Source organism: Delphinus delphis, chromosome 1 (genome assembly GCF_949987515.2).
Source record: "Delphinus delphis chromosome 1, mDelDel1.2, whole genome shotgun sequence".
Lineage (NCBI taxonomy): Eukaryota > Metazoa > Chordata > Mammalia > Artiodactyla > Delphinidae > Delphinus > Delphinus delphis.
Window position 1 is genome coordinate 114031896 of NC_082683.1, and position 22176 is coordinate 114054071.

Consider the following 22176-nt stretch of genomic DNA (forward strand, 5'->3'; position numbering starts at 1 on the left):
ATCCCAAGAAACTGCCAATGACATCTTTCACAGAACTAGAACAAAAAATTTCACAACTTGTATGGAAACACAGAAGACCCTGAATAGCCAAAGCAATATTGCCAAAGAAAAACAGAGCTGGAGGAATCAGGCTCCCTGTCTTCAGACAATACTACAAAGTTACAGTAATCAAGACAGTATGGTACTGGCACAAAAGCAGAAATAGAGATCAATGGAACAGGATAGAAAGCCCACAGAAAAAACCCATGCACATATGGGCACCTTACCTTTGATAGAGGAGGCAAGAATATACAATGGAGAAAAGACAGCCTCTTCAATAAGTGGTGCTGGGAAAACTGGACAGCTCCATGTAAGAGAATGAAAATAGAACACTCCCTAACACCATACACAAAAATAAACTCAAAATGGATTAAAGACCGAAATGTAAGGCCAGACACTATCAAACTCTTAGAGGAAAACATAGGCAGAACACTCTATGACATAAATCACAGCAAGATCCCTTTTGACCCACCTCCTAGAGAAATGGAAATAAAAACCAAAATAAACAAATGGGACCTAATGGAAGGTAAAAGCTTCTGCACAGCAAAGGAAACCATAAACAAGACAAAAAGACAATCCACAGAATGTGAGAAAATATTTGCAAATGAAGCAACTGACAAAGGATTAATTTCCAAATTTTACAAGCAGCTCATGCAGCTCAATATCAAAAAAACCAACAACCCAATCCAACAATGGACAGAAGACCTAAATAGACATTTCTCCAAAGAAGATATACAGATTGCCAACAAACACAAAAAAGAATGCTCAATGTCATTAATCATTAGAGAAATGCAAATTAAAACTACAATGCAATATCATCTCACACCAGTCAGAATGGCCATCATCAAAAAATCTGCAAACAATAAATGCTGGAGAGAGTGTGGATAAAAGGGAACCCTCATACACTGTTGGTGGGAATATAAATTGATACAGCCACTATGGAGAACAGTATGGAGGTTCCTTATAAAACTGAAAATAGAACTAACATACGACCCAGCAATCCCACTACTGGGCATATACCCTGAGAAAATGATAATTCAAAAAGAGTCATGTACCACAATGTTCATTCCAGCTCTATTTATAATAACCAGGACGTTGAAGCAACCTAAGTGTCTATCAACAGATGAATAGATAAAGAATATGTGGCACATATATACAATGGAATATTACTCAGCCATAGAAAGAAACGAAATTGAGTTATTTGTAGTGAGGTGGATGGACCTAGAGTCTGTCATACAGAATGAAGTAAGTCAGAAGGAGAAAACCAAATACTGTATGCTAACACATATATATGGAATCTAAAAAAAAAAAAAGGTTCTGAAGAACCTAGGGGCAGGACAGGAACAAAGACACAGATGTATAGAATGGACTTGAGGACACAGGGAGGGGGAAGGGTAAGCTGTGATGAAGTGAGAGAGTGGCATGGACATTTATACACTATCAAATGCAAAATATATAGCTTGTGAGAAGCAGCCGCATAGCACAGGAGTATCATCAGCTTTTTTGTCCAACTAGAGTGGTGGGATCGGGTGGATGGGAGGGACATGCAAGAGGGAGGAGATACGGGGATATATGTATACATATAGCTGATTCACTTTGTTACACAGCAGAAAATAACACAACGTTGTAAAGCAGTTATACTCCAATAAAGATATTAAAAAAACAAATAAATAAGTAAATAAAAAATTTAAAGAAATAAGATTTTTCTTGGAGTGCAGAATCTTGAGACCAGGTACCGCATCGCAGCACGCACTGCTACGCTCAGGGGCTATCTGACAGCAGCAGCCCTAGAAGGCGCAGCAGAGAGGAGGGAGAAGGGTCTTCCTCGGGGCCCGTCAGGCCACAATGGCTGCTCTCTGCTGCCTCCTTCTGGTGAAATATTTTAAAGCGGAGACCTAACTACCTAAAATGTTCATATCCTGAGTCGTATTGTTTAGACGTCTCTCCTAATTGTATTAAATACTAAGATCTTTTGTGTAATAACTGTAATAAATGCCGTAGTATATACATTTTACTAATGCTTACCTACTAAGTAATTACATCACAATGATAGTATAATAGCTTAGGTAATGCCAGCTCCTCACAGGTTAAAAATGTGGTAATTTCCAGAAAAAACATGACGTTTAAAAAATTTAAAAGATATGGAAGATATAGACCTGAAAATTCTGTGGTAAAATAATCAGAATTTTATTCTTAAATATTCCCAGCTGGATCTTCATTATTTTAATCCTTATTCTTATTCATATTTTTATTCTTAGTCATTTTCTACCTCTATTTGTGTTATAGAAGGAAATACAAATAAAAATTTAAAATGCTCATGCCACGGAGCAACTACACCCGTGAGCCACAACTACTGAGCCTGCAAGCCACACCTACTGAGCCCACGTGCCACAACTACTGAAGCCCACAAGCCTAGAGCCCGTGCTCTGCAACAAGAGAAGCCACTGCAATGAAAGGCCCGCTCACTGCAACGAAAAGTAGCCCCCGCTTGCCGCAACTAGAGAAAGCCTACACGCAGCAATGAAGTCCTAATGAAGCCAAAACTAACTAAATAAATAAATATATTTAAAAAAATAAAAGAAAAAGGCATATACCAGGCCAACTCTGGGGACACTCCAACCTGAGAGAGTGAAAGCATGGAGATAAACAATATTTCGGTTTTGAATGTTGTAGGGATTCTATGTATTTGGAAATATCTGAAGCACAAAGCAACGCCAAAGAACAGAAGGAGACTAGGGAATATTTGCTACTTGTCTATAACAAGATAAATATAAAAACTGAAAGTAAATGTTTAGAAACTTTTATACCAGTTCAACAGAGCGATTCCATGTATGTTAATCGAATAATAAAACAAGAAAATGCCTTGTATTCCCTTTTCATTTTGTGTTTGAAATCACTCTCATTTTCATTATATTTTACAAAATCTTTGGTGCGTAATAAATTTGGGGAAAAATTGGTCTTTCACCTCAGAAAGATTGAGAAGGACAGACATAGATCATGAAGAAGTAGGCGTGGTCATATAAAAGACTGGAAATAAGGAGTGGGACATAAGGTCTTTGCATGTCATGCTGCATTATTTTTTTTTTTAACATCTTTATTAGGGTATAATTGCTTTACAATGGTGTGTTAGTTTCTGCTTTATAACAAAGTGAATCAGTTATACATATACATATGTTCCCATATCTCTTCCCTCTTGCGTCTCCCTCCCTCCCACCCTCCCTATCCCACCATTCCAGGTGGTCACAAAGCACCGAGCTGATATCCCTGTGCTATGTGGCTGCTTCCCACTAGCTATCTACCTTAAGTTTGGAAGTGTATATATGTCCATGCCTCTCTCGTGCTTTGTCACAGCTCACCCTTCCCCCTCCCCATATCCTCAAGTCCGTTCTCCAGTAGGTCTGTGTCTTTATTCATGTCTTATCCCTAGGTTCTTCATGACATTCTTTTTCTTAAATTCCATATATATATGTGTTAGCATACGGTATTTGTCTTTCTCTTTCTGACTTACTTCACTCTGTATGACAGACTCTAGGTCTATCCATCTCATTACAAATAGCCTAATTTCATTTCTTTTTATGGCTGAGTAATATTCCATTGTATATATGTACCACATCTTCTTTATCCATTCATCCGATGATGGGCACTTAGGTTGTTTCCATCTCTGGGATATTGTAAATAGAGCTGCAATGAACATTTTGGTACATGACTCTTTTTGAATTATGGTTTTCTCAGGGTATATGCTCAGTAGTGGGATTGCTGGGTCATATGGTAGTTCTATTTGTAGTTTTTTAAGGAACCTCCATACTGTTCTCCATAGCAGCTGTACCAATTCACATTCCCACCAGCAGTGCAGGAGTGTTCCCTTTTCTCCACACCATGCTGCATTATTTAAATGTAATCTCATAAGAAATGAAAGGTTGTGTGTTTAAAAATATGTTAAAAATTGTTAGAAAAAATGATATCAAGCCTGTGTTAGAATTTACTACTGTACTAACAAGTAAATCAGCAAGGTGAAGGTGATGAAATCATTAAAAAGTGGAAGTTTCAGGGATGGTGCAGAAGAGGAGTGATGAATTTGTGAAACAGAACACTCATAAAATGAGTGATTATAATTTCATTTCACAGTTTCATAAAAGCATCATGGCCAAGTCTTTATTTACACAAGACGTCTGTACAAGGATGACCTGAGATACCAGGTGTACAGACATTAGGTCAGAATCAAAAAGAAAAAAAAAAAGCAGCAAACAATAGAGATACAACTTTGTCTAAAGCTGAAATATCATGTTTTTACTCCCCAACAACTAACATGAAAGCATAAAACTGTGTCAAACAGAGATCTGAAAGGACACAAGTTCTGATTTTCAGCATTGCCAGGGAATTTCCCCCCTGCCAAGCTGAAAACAAAGCTGATGACCCAGTTCACCCATTTCTTATACTGGGGATGTTTTATTTTATTTTGTTTCGACACTAAGAAGAGTTTTTGGTAAGGATGAAGTATGATGTTTTCATTTTGGAAAGTTAACTGGGTCTGATGTAGAGAATGGATTTAAGGGGTCAATAAAGAGATATTTTCAGTGATTACTGTGTACGTTGAGAAAGGACTGAACTAAAGCAAGGAAAGAAGATTAATCCTGGCTGCACAGTCTAACCTAAATGAGAAATTAAACAACACATCACTGGAAAACAAAAAACAAACAAACAAAAAACCAACAACAAAAACAAGCCAGTAACAAAGAAGAGTTACTTTCTATGGACTTTACCTTCACACTTCCTTGAAACTTGCCAGAAGTTTTGTCAATAGTAGCAACATAGTCCCAGCAGTCTCTGTGATGGAATTCAGAGGAGGCTTGGAGCCTGTACTTGGGTCCACAGTAAAGTGTGCCTCAGGACTATCTTTATGGGATGAGCACTATTGAAAAAAATTGTCTTAAGGGGACCTGCGAGAACAGGCTTCAAAGTATCAATAGAAGCAAGAGAAAGTTAAAGATAACTTGCAGTTTTGTTCTCGTTAAAGAAAGAGGCTAATTGAAGTTTAGGAATGTGGTAAAAGTAATTTTTCAATTACTTCAATTTAAGCATTGCCTATGATAAACATTATGGCCCCTATTCTTAAGGAAAGCAAGAACAGTGTCAATCAAAAGTGATAACATGGGCTTCCCTGGTGGCGCAGTGGTTGAGAGTCCACCTGCCGATGCAAGGGACACGGGTTCGTGCCCCGGTCCGGGAAGATCCCACATGCCGCAAAGCGGCTAGGCCCATAAGCCATGGCCGCTGAGCCAGCACGTCCGGAGCCTGTGCTCCGCAACGAGAGAGGCCACGACAGTGAGAGGCCCACATAACGCCAAAAAAAAAAAGTGATAACATTTAATAAATAACCTGTTGGTACTGTGTCTGCGGAAAATGGAAAAAAATTAAAGATATTTTAAGTATCAATATTTCAGCTAGAAATTAAGGAAATATAAAACATTAAAAGAGAATTGGTTACAGTAATTGATATTATTGTAAATGTCTACATTTGTCAAACATATGACAAAATTTTAGTTTTTCTCCAAGAAAGAATCTGTATCCACAATTTAAAAATGATCAGCTCCCCCAGTAAGTGGGTCCCAGGGAAAGGACTTTTAGTGTCTGAATTAACCTTTCAATTACAAGGAGCATTCTTCCAAATTAATTTCAGTTCATGAGAAGTTTCTTATCAACTTCAAGCTGAAAACATAATTGCTACCTCTCTTAATTAATCTGCCTGAAATTACCAAGTGTCTTAAGTGACTTATGCCAGAAATGTGGACCTAGATATAGGATGTGTCTACTTTGAAAACATTATGGGGGGATGTTTAATGTGGAATTTTGGAGGTGAAATTTTCCACCTTCCATTTAAAGGTGAACATCTGCAATAAAAGAAAAAAACTTTGTCCTCACCTTGCTTTTGTTTCAGAAAATATAACTCTCTGACACTCTTCACTTACTTATTTAAAAAATAAGGCCACCTCATACACTACGTTTATATTACCACAACAAACAAACAAAAATCAAAAGCCCTTCACTTTTCTGATAGTTGATACTTGGGACCTATAAGCATGTGGTACTTTTGTGGCCATGAAGAAGCCATATACTTACCTGTAGTGACAAGATATTGGGTTAAGCTCAGATAATTCAGCTGTTACTTGTGTGGCTGGGTGCCAAATGTTTTCACAAGATGCAAAGGGATTACAGGGAGGAGATAAGAAGAGACTCATGAGGTCTGAGAGACTTGACCACATTATCAACCAACTTGACCTTGTTAACATGAACATTCCGTCTAACAATAGCAGAAAACATATTCTTTTCAAGAGCACAAGGAGCATTCACCAAGAAAAACCAGATTCTGGACCATTAAGCAAATTTTCATATATTTAAAATGATTGAAAATCATATGAATAATGTTCTGTGATCACAATGCAATTAAACAAGAAAAAAATAATGAAAAATTTCTGGAAACTCTCTATATATTTGGCAATAAGCAATACTTCTGAATAATCCATGGTTCAAAGAAAATTTAAAATAAAGATTGGACAATATTTTGAATTAAACAAAATGAAAAGGCCACATATGCACATTTGTAGGATGCAGCCCAATAGTGTATAAAGGAAAATTTATAGCTTTAAATACTTAAATTAGAAAGGAACAGCATCTAAATTCAATGATTTAAATTGCCACCTTAAGAAACTAGAAAAAAAAAAAGACTATATTAAATACAGTGAAGTTGAAGGAAGGAAATTTTAGAGAAAAGAGTGAAAATGAATGGATGCAAATGTGAAGAATTATAGAAATCAATTAAATCAAAAGATAGTTCAAAAGATAAATGAAGCAGATAAACCTCCAGCCAGACTGATAAAAGAGAGAATATGAAAATTACTAATATCTGGAATGAAAGAGCAGGTATTTCTATTATTCATGGAGATTTTATAAAGAGGATAAGGGAATAATATGAATAACTTTATGCTAATAAATATGACAGTTGAGGTTAAATAAATAAAATCCTTGAAAGAAAGATCAGGGGTGGCTATTCTTATTTCAGACAAAATAGACTTTTAGTCAGAAAAACAGGAAGGAGAGATAAAGAATGTCTTTATATAATGATAAAATGAAAAAGTCATCAAGAAAATATAACAGTTGTAGATATTTATGTACCCAACATTGAAGCACCTAAATATATCAAGCAATTATTAACATATGAAGGCAGAATCACACAGCAACCCATAATGGTAGACTTCATTACCCCACTTTCAACAATAAATAGACCATCTAGAATGCAAAAACACTGATGAACTTGGAGGGCATAGTGCTAAGTGAAATAAGTCAGTGAAAGAAGGACAAATACTGCATGATTCCACTAATATGAGGTATCTAAAGTAGTCAAACTCATAGAAACAGAAAGTAGGATGTTGGTTGTCAGTGGTTGGAGGGTGGTGGAAATGGGGAGATTCTGTTCAATGAGTACTAAGTTTCAGTTATGCAATATCAAAAATTTCTAAGGATCTTCTGTACAACATTGGACTTATAGTTAACAAAACTGTACTGTACATTTAAAAATTTGTCACAAGGTTAGATCTCATGGTATGTGTTTTGTTTTTTCTTTTTAAATTTTTTTAACATCTTTATTGGAGTATAATTGCTTTACAACGGTGTGTTAGTTTCTGCTTTATAACAAGGTGAATCAGCTATACATTTACATATATCCCCAAATCTCCTCCCTCTTGCGTCTCCCTCCCATCACAATTAAAAAAAGACACATGCATTAGAGGTGTTTCTAAAAGTGCTTATTTTCTGTTGCATGAGTAGTGTTACTGCAGTGAATGCATGTGTTCACCACACTACAGTGCATATAATACACTATGTAGACACAAGTATAAAAGATGTTTCTAAGAGTGATAGCTGTGCATATGAATCAGGACTGTGCTGTTTCGGTGAAAGAGTATGTTCATCATACTGTGATGCATATAATAAATTACATAAAGAAACATGTTTTAAGAAAGGGTATACATGATTGTGGATCAGGAGTTAAGATGCTCTTTCTTTTCTTTTCTGTTTGAGGGTTAATTTGGCCCTAAACTTTTTCAAGGAGTATGAAGTCTGTTTTGTCTGATATGAGTGTTGCTACCCCTACTTTCTTGTTGTTTCCATTTTCGTGAAATATCATTTTCCAACCCCTCCCTTTCAGTCTCTGAGTGTCTTTAGTTCTGAAGTGAATCTTTTGTAAGTAGCATACAGATGGGTCTTGTTTTTTAATCTAATCAGTCACTCTTGTCTCTTGATTGGATCTTTTAGTCCATTGACATTTAAAGTAAATATTGATAGGTATTATTTGTACTTTACTAAGTTCTCTAACATAATAGGTGGATAAAGTCATATCAGAATTAAACACTGGAGTCATAGTCATGGAGTGCTTAATTGATTCCATAGTTGAGACCTATATACTCACACCATAATGGAAATTAATGACAGAATCCTTACTAATAGTAGAATAAACAGGCTATTTGATTGTCTGAGTTTATGTGACATCTAATTATAGGAAAGCCAGCTTCCCAATATATGGGCCCATGGGAATTTGAGTTTTCTACCCTTTCCTGCACTGGTAGAAAACCAGTGGTCTAGAGTTATAAGATTTAACAAATATGAACAGAGGATACCCAGTTATATTTGAATTCCAGATAAGCAACAAATATAATTTTTTAGTCTAAGTATGTCTCATGCAATATTTAGGGCATTCTTATAGTAAATCTGTCATTTTTGTTTGCCCGAATTTAAAATTAACTGGGCATCTTGTATTTTATATGGAAACCCCATACTGATCCCACAAGAAATAGAATTTGAATGCAGTCATTTTTGCTGGAAAAAAGAAGAACACTGGGGGCTTCCCTGGGGCTTCCCTGGTGGCGCAATGGTTGAGAGTCCATATATTTACATTTTATATGTAAATATAACCTCTCAACCACTGCGCCACCAGGGAAACCCCTAGTCTGCCCATTTTTAAACTGCATGCTTCTTTTATTTCAATTGTAAGAGTTATATGTATATTCTGGATACAAATCGCTTATCAGATATATGTTTTGCAAATATATTATTCTCTGTGTGGTGTTCTCTTCATTTTCACAGTTGTACTTTTTGAAGTGTGTATTTCTGGACTCTAAATTCTAACCATTGTCTATATGTATAATTATATGCCAGTGTCATACTTTCTTGATTACTGCATCATTAAGGTAAGTTTTGCAATCAGAAAGTATAAATCCTCCATCTTTGCCCTCCTTTTTCACAATTATTTTGGCTATTCTAATTCCTTTTCATAGTCATTTTGTGATCACTTTGTCAATTTTTACAAAAAAAGTTTATGATGAATATATAGATCAGTTTGCTCATAATTGCCCGTAGTAATGTTGAGTCTTACAACCCATGAACATGGATGTCTCTTTGTTTATTTAGATTTTCTTTAATTTCTCTCAACAACATTTGGTGGTTTTCTGTGAATATGTCTTGCTCCTCATTTGTTAAGTTTAATCCTAGTTTTTCATTCCATTAAATAAGGAATTATTTTCTTTTGTTCATTTTTGCATTGTGTGTTCCTCCTTGTAGAAGGCAGAATAATGTCCTTCCAAAGATGTCCATGTATCAATCCCAGAAACATGTAAATTGGTTAGGTTACATGAAAAACGGGAATTAAGGCTGGAGATAAAATTAAGTTTGCTAACCCTGTGCCCTTCAGATAGAGATTATTTTATATTATTTGGGTGTGACTATGTAATCACAATATTCTTAAAAGTGGAAGACAGAATCAGAGTTGGGGAAAGATATACAACTTTCCTGGCTTTGAAGAAGGCGGAGGGGGACCATGAACCAGAAGCTGCTAGAAACTGGTAAAGGCAAGATCTTTCCAACACCTGAAGAAAGACATATGAGCCTACATACCCTGCATATAGATTCCTGTATCCATGTACCTGAATGCATTTACTTCCCTTTTCTTTACAGGTCTTGGGAGAGAACCTCACCATGGTCACTGAGTTCCTGTTGCTGTGTTCTTCAAGCCTTGGTGAAATTCAGCTTGTCCTCTTTGCGGTTTTCCTTTTTCTGTACCTAGTCATTCTCAGTGGCAATGTCACTATTGTTAGTGTCATCCTCCTGGAAAAAAGCCTCCACACACCAATGTACTTCTTCTTCAGAATTCTCTCAACATCAGAGAGATGCTATACACCTTTGTCGTCTTACCCAAGATGTTCATCAATCTCCTTTCTGTGGCCAAGACAACCTCCTTCACCTGTTGTGCCATACAAATGTTCTTCTTCCTTGGTTTTGCTATTACCTACTGCCTGCTATTGGGAGTGATGGGCTATGATCATTATGCTGCCATTTGTCAACCTCTGCATTACCCTATCCTTATGAGTTGACAGGTGTGTGGAAAATTGGGAGCCACCTGTGGGATTGGTGGGTTCTTGGCCTCACTAACAGTAGTGTATTTAGTTTTCAGCCTTCCTTTCTGTAGTGCCAACAAAGTCAACCATTATTTCTGTGACAGTCATTCATCTGGCTTGCACAAATACAGATGTTCATGAGTTTTTCATATTCATCTGTGGGGTTCTTGTACTTGTGGTCCCATTTTTATTCATCTGTGTTTCTTATATCTGCATTCTGAGGACTATCCTGAAGAGTCCCTCTGCTGACGGCAGACAGAAAGCCTTTTCCACCCATGCCTCTCACCTCACTGTTGTTATTATTCACTGTGGTTTTGCTTCCTACATCTACCTGAGACCAACAGCAAACTATGTGTAATGGTGACATACACTTTTATCACTCCATTATTAAACCCCATGGTATACAGTCTCAGAAACAAGGATGTCCAAGTTGCTATTAGAAAAGTGTTGGGGAAGAAATGATCCCTAAAATTATTTAATTGAAATATTATATTTCAGATTCTGTAAAAAACATAGTTCTTCTACTATAAAGAATGTACTTCCAGGGCTTCCCTGGTGGCGCAGTGGTTGAGAGTCCGCCTGCCGATGCAGGGGACACGGGTTCGTGCCCCGGTCTGGGAAGATCCCACATGCCGCAGAGAGGCTAGGCCCGTGAGCCATGGCCGCTGAACCTGCGCGTCCAGAGCCTGTGCTCCGCAACAGGAGAGGCCACAACAGTGAGAGGCCTGCGTAATGCAAAAAAAAAAAAAAAAAAAAAGAATGTACTTCCACATCTTTTTAACTGAACATTTTTATTTTTTGAGAGTAGTTGGCACATTTTCATCTCTCAGCTTTTGTACCTCAATTGCAATACAGAAAAGCTCACATTAGTGTCACTTATGTGACACTAATGTCTGCTTTTCCTCTAGAATAAGATGTTATTATGAGGTTTATTGGTAAATATTGAGTTTGGAATGTTATTGTTTGTAAAAATAGTCAAATAGTTGGCCTGACCAGTGTTATGACCATAGTTAATCATCTTAATCACTCTAGTCCACATATTACAACAGAGAGTATTTTGAAAGCAATATCCAAACATGAAATTATCCTCATGAACATGAGTGGGAGAAGACTTGCTTACAATTTAAGGAGTTTACAGAATATCTAAACCCATTCATAGACCCAATTCATGATAGTCCTTGCCTCATGGCCAATCTTATCTAAATCGCTTCACTCTATTTTTACCATTTAATCTTTTCTTTTCTACTTTTGACATTTTGTTATAATGTTCCTTTTTACCTGTTTGAGAAATTATTTATATCATCCTGTCACAGATTTTATGTTTTATAATTTGAAAATAATAACAGGATACATTAATTGGCATTTTGCATCTACCCACTAGATTTTCTTCCTGGATGTAAATGTCCCTTCAATGGTGAATTTCACAAAAACTCACCATGGGGTAAAAAGATACTCTATTCTGGTTAGGACAGCACATACAATTAACTAGAGTAGTTCTGTTTTATTACGTCACATGCATTAAAAAAATTAAGAGGTGCAATCTAAAGTTTCTGAATATAGAGTATGTAGACATTAGGAAATTAAATTCTATACTGCAGGAAGTTGTAGTAGTTAAATAGAAAGCTCCAGAAACAGACTTTACACTTAATGCCTTGATCAACTTTCATAAAAAGTGGCTGAGTTTTGTGTCCAGCACTAGTGCTTGGACTATTTTCTACAGCAGCCTGATGCTAAAGTGCTTTTTAAAATTTTTTGTGTATCCTACTTTGTAGGTCTAATTTTCTATTATCCTCTTCACGTGTGGGCCCACTGAATAACTTTTTAATTTAGCTCTTATCTTTTTTTTAGTGTTTCTATAGTGAACAGCCTTAGAAGAGAGTGATATTGTTATTCTTTGGAGACAAGTGTGCTTATTGCCTATTCCCTATGTCAAAGCAAAAATGGTGCCAGACTGTGTTAAACAGGCAAGGAAAGCTTTCTTCAAGGTTATTTTAGTAAAGGAGAAAGACTATAACTAAGTCTGAACTTGGCAACTCTGACATCATTAGATGCATGGATAAAGAAGATATGATACATATATACAATGGAATATTACTCAGCCATGAAAAAGAACAAAATAAGGCCATTTGCAGCAATATGGATGAACCTAGAGATTGTCATACTGAGTGAAGTATGTCAGACACAGAAAGACAAATATCATACGTATATGTATAACTGATTCACTTTGCTGTACAGCAGAAATTAACACAACATTGTAAATCAACTATACTCCAATAAAAATCAATTAAAAAAAAAAGTTAGGCTTTCAAGAATGTACACATTTGTTTGCATACACAGAAACATCTTTTTCTCTCTATAATTCTAAAACTATCCATGTTTAAAACAATAAATTACTGTTTACCGAAACTTGCTAAGTGTTAGGCACTATTTTAGTTACAGGATACATTAGTAGACAAAAATAAAAAATCCTGCCTTCATGGAGCTTCTATTCTACTGCAGAGACATAAAACCTAAACGATAAGCAGGATATATTAGTAAATTTTATGTTAGAAGATTATGTGTGCTATGGGAAAAAAGTGGAGCAAGGTAAAAAGCAGAGGTGTTGGGGGTGATGATTTTAAATAGAGTGTCCAAGAAGACCTCTTTAAGAAGGGGCCATTCAAGCAAATACATGAAAGAGGTGAGGAAGAACATTATGGACGCATAAATTGTCCCTCCTTTTTGTCACCTTTTATGAGTTAAAATTCAGTATCCATCCATGAACAAGAGTACCTCTCAGGGAGTTGGGGGATCCAGTATCATACACCAAAGTATCCAGGAGGAGTTTTTCCCACCTGTGCATTGGATAATGGGTAGATAAACCTTTTTATGTGTTATGGAAATGGCAGATGTCTGTGAACTGGCTTCAGCCCCTCTTCATTGCAGTAGGGGAGCACCTGCAAAGTGTTGACTTGGACATACACCCATGGGTAAAAGAGGCTTTGTAGAAGTCCTGGTTTACAGAGGAGAGATACCAGCGAGCAAAAAACAAAAACAAACACAAAACAGGTGTATTGGACAGTGTAAGAAGAAATTTGTCAGTGCCACCTGTCCCCCAAGGTTGTACAGCTTGGGAATGAACTAGCTGACAACAACCTCTCCTGAGGGAAAAGGGAGAGAAATGACTGAGTGTCCAGGTTCCCCAGCTGTGAGGGATGTTGCTGGAGAAAACTTTCTCTGTCCCAGAGTACCCAGGGTACAGGCAAGACTTTCATGACTGGGTAGGGAGAGGAGATCAGGAAAATACAAGAGAGCATTTAAGGGATGTGGTTTCTGTTGACTGTGTTCAAGACTGTAGCAGCAAGTCCACCCACAAGCTGCTGGGGAAACCTCACTTGAGGATCCCCACAACTGGCCCATGGGCACCCCAATACCCCAAGTGCCAAGCCCAAATCTCCCCCAACTCTTCAGCCAGCTCCTTGTGAATGTTCCTGAAGTGTCTGTGAGAGTAACCTAAGGTAGACAGGGAGGGCAAACAGAAAACAGAAGAGCGTCTATGAACAAGGGAGAAAACACAAAGTTGAGCTACAGCACCACCTTCAGGAAAATAAAAGAGAAGTTTCCAATTATCTGATCTGACGTGTTGTAAGATCAAGAGAAGACATACAAACTTAAGAATTCTGCTACATAAAAAGAAATGAAATATTCATACAAGCTGTAACATTGGACGAACCTTGAAAGCATACTAAGTGAAAAAAGCCAGTCATGTAGGACCACATCATATATGATTCCATTTATATGACATGTCCAGAACAGGCAAATCTATATAGATGGAAAGTAGGTTAGTAATTGCCTAAGAATGAGGGTGGGGTGGGAAGATTGGGCATGTTGGCTAAAGGTGTGGATTAACTTCTTAGGCTAATAAAATGTTCTAAAATTAATTGTAGTGATGGATGTAACTATGTGGATGTAACTATGTAACTATGTGAGTATTCTAAAAGCCATTTAATTGGACTCTTTACATGGTTGGCATATATGGTACATGAATTATGTCTCAATAAAGCTGTTAAAAGAAGAATTCTCCTACAAGAGGGAGCATGGAGCAGGTGTATCCATGCAACGTCAGGAAAGCCCAGGGTATAAGTAGGACCAACAAAAAGTATCCTCCACCTGAAGATGGCTAGTAAGGAATGGGGAAGGTGACAGCTACTTCAAATGCGAAAGTAGCGATGTAAATCTTCAAGATATGCAATGAACCAAGGAAACATGACATGATCAAATGATCACAATAATCCTCTACTAAGTGAACCCAAAGACACAGAGATATGTGATTTGCCCAATAAATAATTCAAAGTAACTTATTTGAAGAAACTTAATGAGCTAAAAGAAAACACACAAAGACAACTCAACAAAATCAAGAGAACAATACAGAAATGAAATGAGAAATTTAACGAAGAGCTATGTCATTAAAAAAAGAGAGTCGTACAGAAATTCTGGTACTTAGGAATTTAATGAATAAAATTAAAATGCAGTAAAGAACATCAACAGCAGAGTAGACCAAACAGAAGATGGACTCAGTGAGTTAGAGAATAGGAACTTTGAAATAACTCAGAGAACAAAGGAAAATGTATGAAAATAGCAAAGAAAGCCTATGTGATCTAATGGACATCATCAAAAGAACAAACCTCAAAATCATCGGATTTCTAGAAAGAGAAGACAGGGGAAGAGGACAGAAAGTTCATCTGAAGAAATAATAGTTGAGACCTTCTCAAACCTTGGGAGAGACTTGGACACCCAAGTTCAGGAAGCTAATACATTACCCCATTATTTCAATTCAGAATGATCTTCTCCAAGACACATTATAGTAAACTTTCAAAAATCAAAAACAAAGAGAGAATACTAAAAGCCGCAAAAAAACAAAGATTGCAACCTACAAAATAACCCCCATTAGGCTATCAGCAGATTCCTCAGCAGAAAAGTTACAGGCCAGGAGACAGCAGAATGATATATTCAAAGTGCTGAATTAAGAAAAAAAGCCAGCCAAGAGTACTCTATCTGGCAAAGTTATTCTTCAGAAACAAAGGAGAAATAAAGATTTTTCTAAATAAACAAAAGGTGGGGGAGTTCATCAATCACCACTAGACCTGCCTTACAAAAAAATGTTGAAATGCTGAAAGGAGTTCTTTAAGCTGAAATGAAAGGGTGATGATTAGTAATATGAAAATACACGAAAATATACAACACACTGGAAAAAGTAAATATCTAGTCAGATTTAGAAATTTTGAATTTTGTAATATGATATTGTGTTAACTATTCAACTGTAGTATAAAAGTTAAAGAAGAGAATTAGAATGAGTATAACTACTATAATTTCTTCATGAATGCAAAATATAAAAAGGGTTAATTTTGACATTAAAAACTTAAAAGAGAGGGACTAAAAGAATGGAGGTTTTTATACAATCAAAGATATGTTGCTATCAGTGTAAGAAAGAAAACACAGTTTTAAAAATGGGTAAAGGATTTAAATAGTCTCTAAAGAATACATGCAAATCTCTAATAAGCACAGGAAAAAATGGTGAACAGTATTAGTCGCTGGGGAAATACTAATCAAAACCATTACATACAACTTCACATCTACTAGGATGGCAATACCACTACTACTAATAATAATAATAATGCAGAAAATACCAAGTGTTGGCAAGGAAATGGAGAAATTGGGACTCATACATTTCTGGTGGGAATGTAAATTAGTGCAGCTGCTGTGAACAACAATTTGATAGTTCCTCAAAAAGTTACAAATAGAATTACAATATGATCTAGTATTTCCACTCCTATGTGCATGCTCAAGAGAATTAAATACATATGTTTACCCAAAAACTTGTACATGATTCTTCACAGAAGCATCACACATAATAACTAAAAAGTGGGAACTACCCAAATGTCAACTGTTGATGGATGGATAAATAAATCTGGTATACCTATGCAATGAAATATTATTCAGCCATTAAAAGGCATGAAGCCCTGATACATGTTACAACATAGATGACCCTTATGCTAGGTAAAAAGAACCATATGCAAAAGACCACATATAATATGATTCCATTTGTATAAAATGTTTAGGATAGGCAAATCTATAGAGACAGAAAGTAGAGTAGAGGTTGCTGGGGGAAGAGGAGATGACTGCTAAAGCATATGGGGTTTCTTTTCAGGCTAATGAAATGTTCTGGAATTAGACAGTGGTGATGGCTGTCCAATTCTGTGAATATACTAAAATCCATTGAATCAACATTTTAAAATAGTAAATATTGTAGTATGAGAATTATCTCTTAACTAAAAAAATCAGATCCAACCATGAATATAGACTTGAAAGAGGTTCATAATATACTCTTGCAGAAAAAATAAGTTGCAGAATAATTTAAAGATAGATATCAGATATCTATTTTTCTGTCTACGTATCTATCTATCATGTCTCTCTCTCTAAGCGATGTGTGTTTGTGTGTGCATGTGTATATATTTATAATCAGTCTAACCATAAATAGTGGAAATTCAAGGATAAGAAAGTTGAGGAAGACAGGACATTTCAGAATCTATTTTATATATTCGTACTTTTTATTATTCTGAGGATCATATGTTATTTAGATAGTTTTACATTTATTTTGAAATAACAATATATTTTAATTAAAAAAATGCTAAGTAAACCACTAAGAATCCTGCTGTTAGAACAGAGAGCAAAGGATATTTTTTCACTGCAACTAAATAATAAAAATTTGTTTAATAGAAATGGGGGCTCAGATTCCCCATCCCCCTCCTGCTGACAACCTGCCTTCGCTTCCTGCCCTCAGGCATGTGAGAGGAGCATGTTTCTTTCCAATAAATACCAATATATCAAAAAAAAAAAAAGAAATGGGGGTATTTTAAAATGAAGAATTGTGTTACGGGTTGAACTGTGTCCCTCTAAAATTCATATGTTGAAGTCTTAACCACTGGTACCTCAGAAGGTGACTGTATTTGAGAATAAGGTTTTTAAAGAGCCAATGAAGTTAAAATTAAGTCATTAGAATGGTCATTAGAGATGACTGACATCTCTACAAGAAGGGGAAATGTTTTTTAAAAGGAGGAAATCTGAACACAGAATTATAGAGAGAATATGATATGAAGACATAGGCAGAAGATAGCCAAAAACAAGTCAAGGAGAAAGGCCACAGAACAAACCAGCCCTGCTGACATTTTGAATTAGATTTCTAGCTTTCAGACTGTGAAAAAATAAATTTTTGTTGTTTAACTAGCCAGGTCTATGGTACTTTGTTATGGCAGCCTTAGCAAACTAATACAAAACATGTGGTATAAATATGTTTTGCATAATTAGGAACTCTGAGTAGAATGAGATGGCTGGAGAGGCAGATGTGAGGAGAGAGAGATTTGAAGACAGTTCATGGAGGACCTTATGGCCATCCCTAAATGCTTACTTTTGTTGGTTGTAAATTGTGAAGTTTTGAGGAAGAGAGGAATTTGATCTGATATTTTCTTAGGTTGAGATCCATGAGTATGGTCAATTTAGTAGTGGAGAGACTAATAGCAACAGAGATTTTAAGAGCAGATTAGTGACCTAGGAAGATCAATTACTATCAAATAATTATTACACTTGACTGTTTATCTTTCTACTATACATAATACTATACAAAATAGTCTCATCTTTATCTCATTTAAATGAAGACATAGACCAATATAGGAGAAGGCACCAATCTCCTTATTTTACAGATGAGTAGTCTGGGGCCCAAAGTAAGAAAGTAATTTACTCTTAGTAATTTTCTAAGTCACAGAGTAACTTCATGACATAAAAAGGGGCCTCCTTCCTTGCAAATTTTTCCTTTGGATGGCCCCAGGCAGTGTGGGAAGTGAGGGAGAGGCAATAGTGCTGGTTGATTTATGAGGTTATCCACAGAATTGACTTCTATGTCACTGCACAGGGAGAGGGTCATGGTGTCCAGGGGTGTGTGTGACAAGGTATGGGAAATAGTTTTCACCATTGTTGGGGCAATGCTAGTGCCTTAGTCATAGCAGGAAGCAGCAGGGACAGTGGCACCGGACATACCCATGGAGTGAAAATTGAAATGAGCTCTAGGAAAGGGGTAAGAGAGTCAATTCTCTGCCATGTACCTGCAGTGTGATAATAAAATTTTATGTAATCTCTGCTATATTCAGTGTTTATAAATGTAGTAGGGGGCTGAAAGTCCTGACTTAGCTTATCTCAAAAATTTTAAAGAAATTGAATACACACAAAGACACACATACAGAAATATATTCCTCTATATATGTATATAAAGGGGGGTTGGGGGATCATGATTAGTATTTTATTTGAAATTTGAGAATATTTATCATATTATCTAGCAATGGATATTTGAGTGGAATTGATTTGGATTTAAAGATGAAATAAGGACAATTGGTATCGCTACAAAATTGAGACATCCTGTCCTTGTATAAAGTCTCTCTATGTTTATTCATTTTATTCTGTATCCCTTGGAAAAGTTTCCTTACAGCTTCATTTTAATAGGTCTCGACTAGAAATTATTAAATATATTTCTAAATGTTTTCCAAGGAAAATAAGTAAAATTTCCCATTTTTACAAACACCTTCCTTTGATCTTTTCACACAGTTATGTTGAGGTTCCAAAGGAACTCATATATCCCAGACCTAACACTTTCCTCTTGATATCTTCATTTGTAGTCTGTTTAGGGATTTACTTTTAAACTTTTCAGAGTCCTATAGACACATATAGGGTTCCTAGTACATCTTTCTACTACCCTGGATCACTCTCTGTAGAGTTCACTTCTACAAATTCCTTCTGAGCTGTTGAACCACTGATTGTTACCAGTGATGTCTTTTTTGGTCTCTTGCCAAACCCAGATAAATACAACATCTGCTCTGCAGTTGTGTTATCAAGTCCCCTGGAATGATTACTGCATTACGATTTTTTTTTAAATTTATTTTTTGATACAAGTTCTTTCCATCTTGCTAATAAAGATTGATCAAGGGAAATGGGCAACTTTCTTGGCTGGGACATAAGGAGTGAAAATGCAAAAACTGAAATTAAGTTCCAAAAGATTTTCCATAGGGAAAAGTGCAAGATGAAGTGAAATGGTTGGAAAATCATCTCAGGAAGTATGGAAGGTTTATTTTTTTGGTGGGAGGAAGTATAGGAAGTTACTTCATGAGTATTGAATGAGTTTCAATTAATGCATGAAAGTTGAGTCAGTGAAGAAAGGACAAGGGATATTTTGCTAGAAGTTGGGGATTTTTAGAGTCTTATTTTTGCAATGAGCTGATCACCTTCTTCCTATTAGTTATATACGGACTGTATTTCTGGTCACTGGGCTCAATGCCTTATTGAGACAAGTACACTTGTGCCACAGTCACATTTTAATTACAAGGATCATAGAAAGAGGATGGCTCTACACATATAAAAGTGTGCATGTGTGCTTTTCTGAGGAATTGTCTTCTCAAATGAAAGATGTCTAGGAGAAACTTGTGCTAGCAGAACTAAGCTAGAACAAGTAGAATTAATGTTTTATTTTATAATGGCTAGTTTTCTGAAAATGTGTGAAACTATTAGTAGCTCATTAAAATCACCAGGAAAGATAAAAGGACAGTCAGGAATTTAGAAAAAATAATGCATTGATTTTTTTTCTCTGAATGTATCTACCCAATCAACCTATCAACTCTTAATCTTTGTGAATGTTGTTTTCTTTTATATCACTGATTAGGAAAACAAAAATCTATGTGTTTTTAATAAACTTTCACTGACTTATATGGAATATATATCCTTGAGGCAGGAGAATCTTTGTGTTTGCTAAGCACAAACTTATTCATCTTTCTCAATGTAAATGTCTCTGTGGAGTTATTTAACTGTTGTCTCTCAGCTGTAATTCACTATTCTCTACTTTATATATAACTTAGGTTGAGATCCTGAAAAGTACATTTTCTTGAATCATAATTGGTTCATCTGTTCAATGATAAAGAGTGTCTTAGAAAATCAGTCCTAATATCAAGGCCAGCCTGATAGGTTACAAATCCAATTTCAGTGCAACTATATTATATCATGGCCAAGGTCACAGAAATTCCCTAATTCTGCCTTGGTTTAAGCTTTCCTACAGTGTATTCAAAAGATATATATATATACACACACACACACACACACACACACATATATATATGTGTATATATATATATATATATATATATATATAGGAGACAATTATGAATGGGAAATAAACATAGCAATTTATTATTATTGGATTTATGCCTGAAACTTAATTTATTTTTGTTTTTTTGTATTTTGTTTTTTTGTTTATTTTATTGAATTTATGCTGAAACTTAAGTGCAGATTTCTCTGTAAGTTCAGTTGGAATACATGGCCTAGTTGAAGGCTGAAGGGGCTTTGTTTTCTCGCTATAGCCAACCCCAAATCCAAAGATCTTATCTCTTTCCTGCAAGTTACATACGACTAAAGAGGGGAGCTAAAATTAACCAAGGGTGTGTGTGTGTGTGTGTGTGTGTGTGTGTGTGTGTGTGTGAAAAGAGGAAGGAGAGCAAGATGTTTAGTTCTAACCCATGAGCACAGGCCTAAAGCCAAATTAATTCTTTGGTCATGTGAAAAAATTAAAAGAGGCAGAATAAAATTCCAGAAGGAGAATCATTCTAATATACATAACCTTCTAACAAACACTGATCCTAACCACTTGTGGGTGTTCTGCTGACTCAAAATGATGGTAGCCACAAGTCTTGGAAAAGAACAAAGCAAAAGTTGGGAGTTTTTCTTGTTCCCCCTCCCTCAACACCATATTACATCAGGGTAGGGATTAACTATACCATATGATATAAAGGCCACTTACCTCATACTTATCAGTATATCTTTTCTACAGATGTCACATGGTTTAGCCTACTGTTGAAGATGAATACTTATGCATTTTGAACTCCATCAATTAAGAAAGTCATAGTCTTCACAAAGTGTCATGTGAGAGCATTGCAGGAGCATTAAAAAAGGAAGTGAGTGTTGTGGAATCAGTATTAATTCTACTCAGTAATAGGAAAGACATTTTAATTTTCTAAGTGTCAGTTTTCTCATCTATAAGAAGTAGGTTATAATATACACTTCGAAGGGATGCTCTAAAGTTTAAATATTGTGACATTTTAAAACAGAAGCCCATAAATGTAAATTTGAACAATTAACACATTAAACTGACTCACATTAAGGGTTATCGGTTTATTTCCTTTTCATGAGATGACTTGATAGGCTAGAAGTCTGGGTGAGCAATGGGCCCAAGGAAAAAGAGAAGTTGGTGGCCAAAGAAATTATATTTGTTTTGGTCTCTGTGACCTTCAGGACCCACCCTCAGGAAGTCTCAAGCTTCAGAGAATGGAAGAAATTATATTCTTAGCAGACAAGTTCAGCATTCCACAATAAAAGACGGTCCATGAATAAAACATCCAGTTCCTTCCTTCTTCCTTCAATCCCTGAAAATATATGTCATTGATGAGGAAACTGATGGAAGAAAAGACTAAGAAATGAAATGATTCAGCCAGAAGACCTTTATTAACAAGTTGATCTTGAAAAAAATATATAAAGCAAGGAAGAAGCTCTCTCCATGGAGCTCCTTGTTTTCTCTCCTTTCTGTAGGAAGGGGAGATAAGTAAAATGTCTAATTCGAATTCTGGCCTGA

The 22176-nt window shown here is 35.9% G+C and overlaps 1 pseudogene; it reads left to right on the forward strand.

Moving 5' to 3' along the window:
- The first annotated feature begins 10062 nt into the window (after positions 1-10062).
- Positions 10063-10921, forward strand: LOC132426235 (olfactory receptor 10R2-like; annotated as a pseudogene).
- The last annotated feature ends 11255 nt before the right edge of the window (positions 10922-22176 follow it).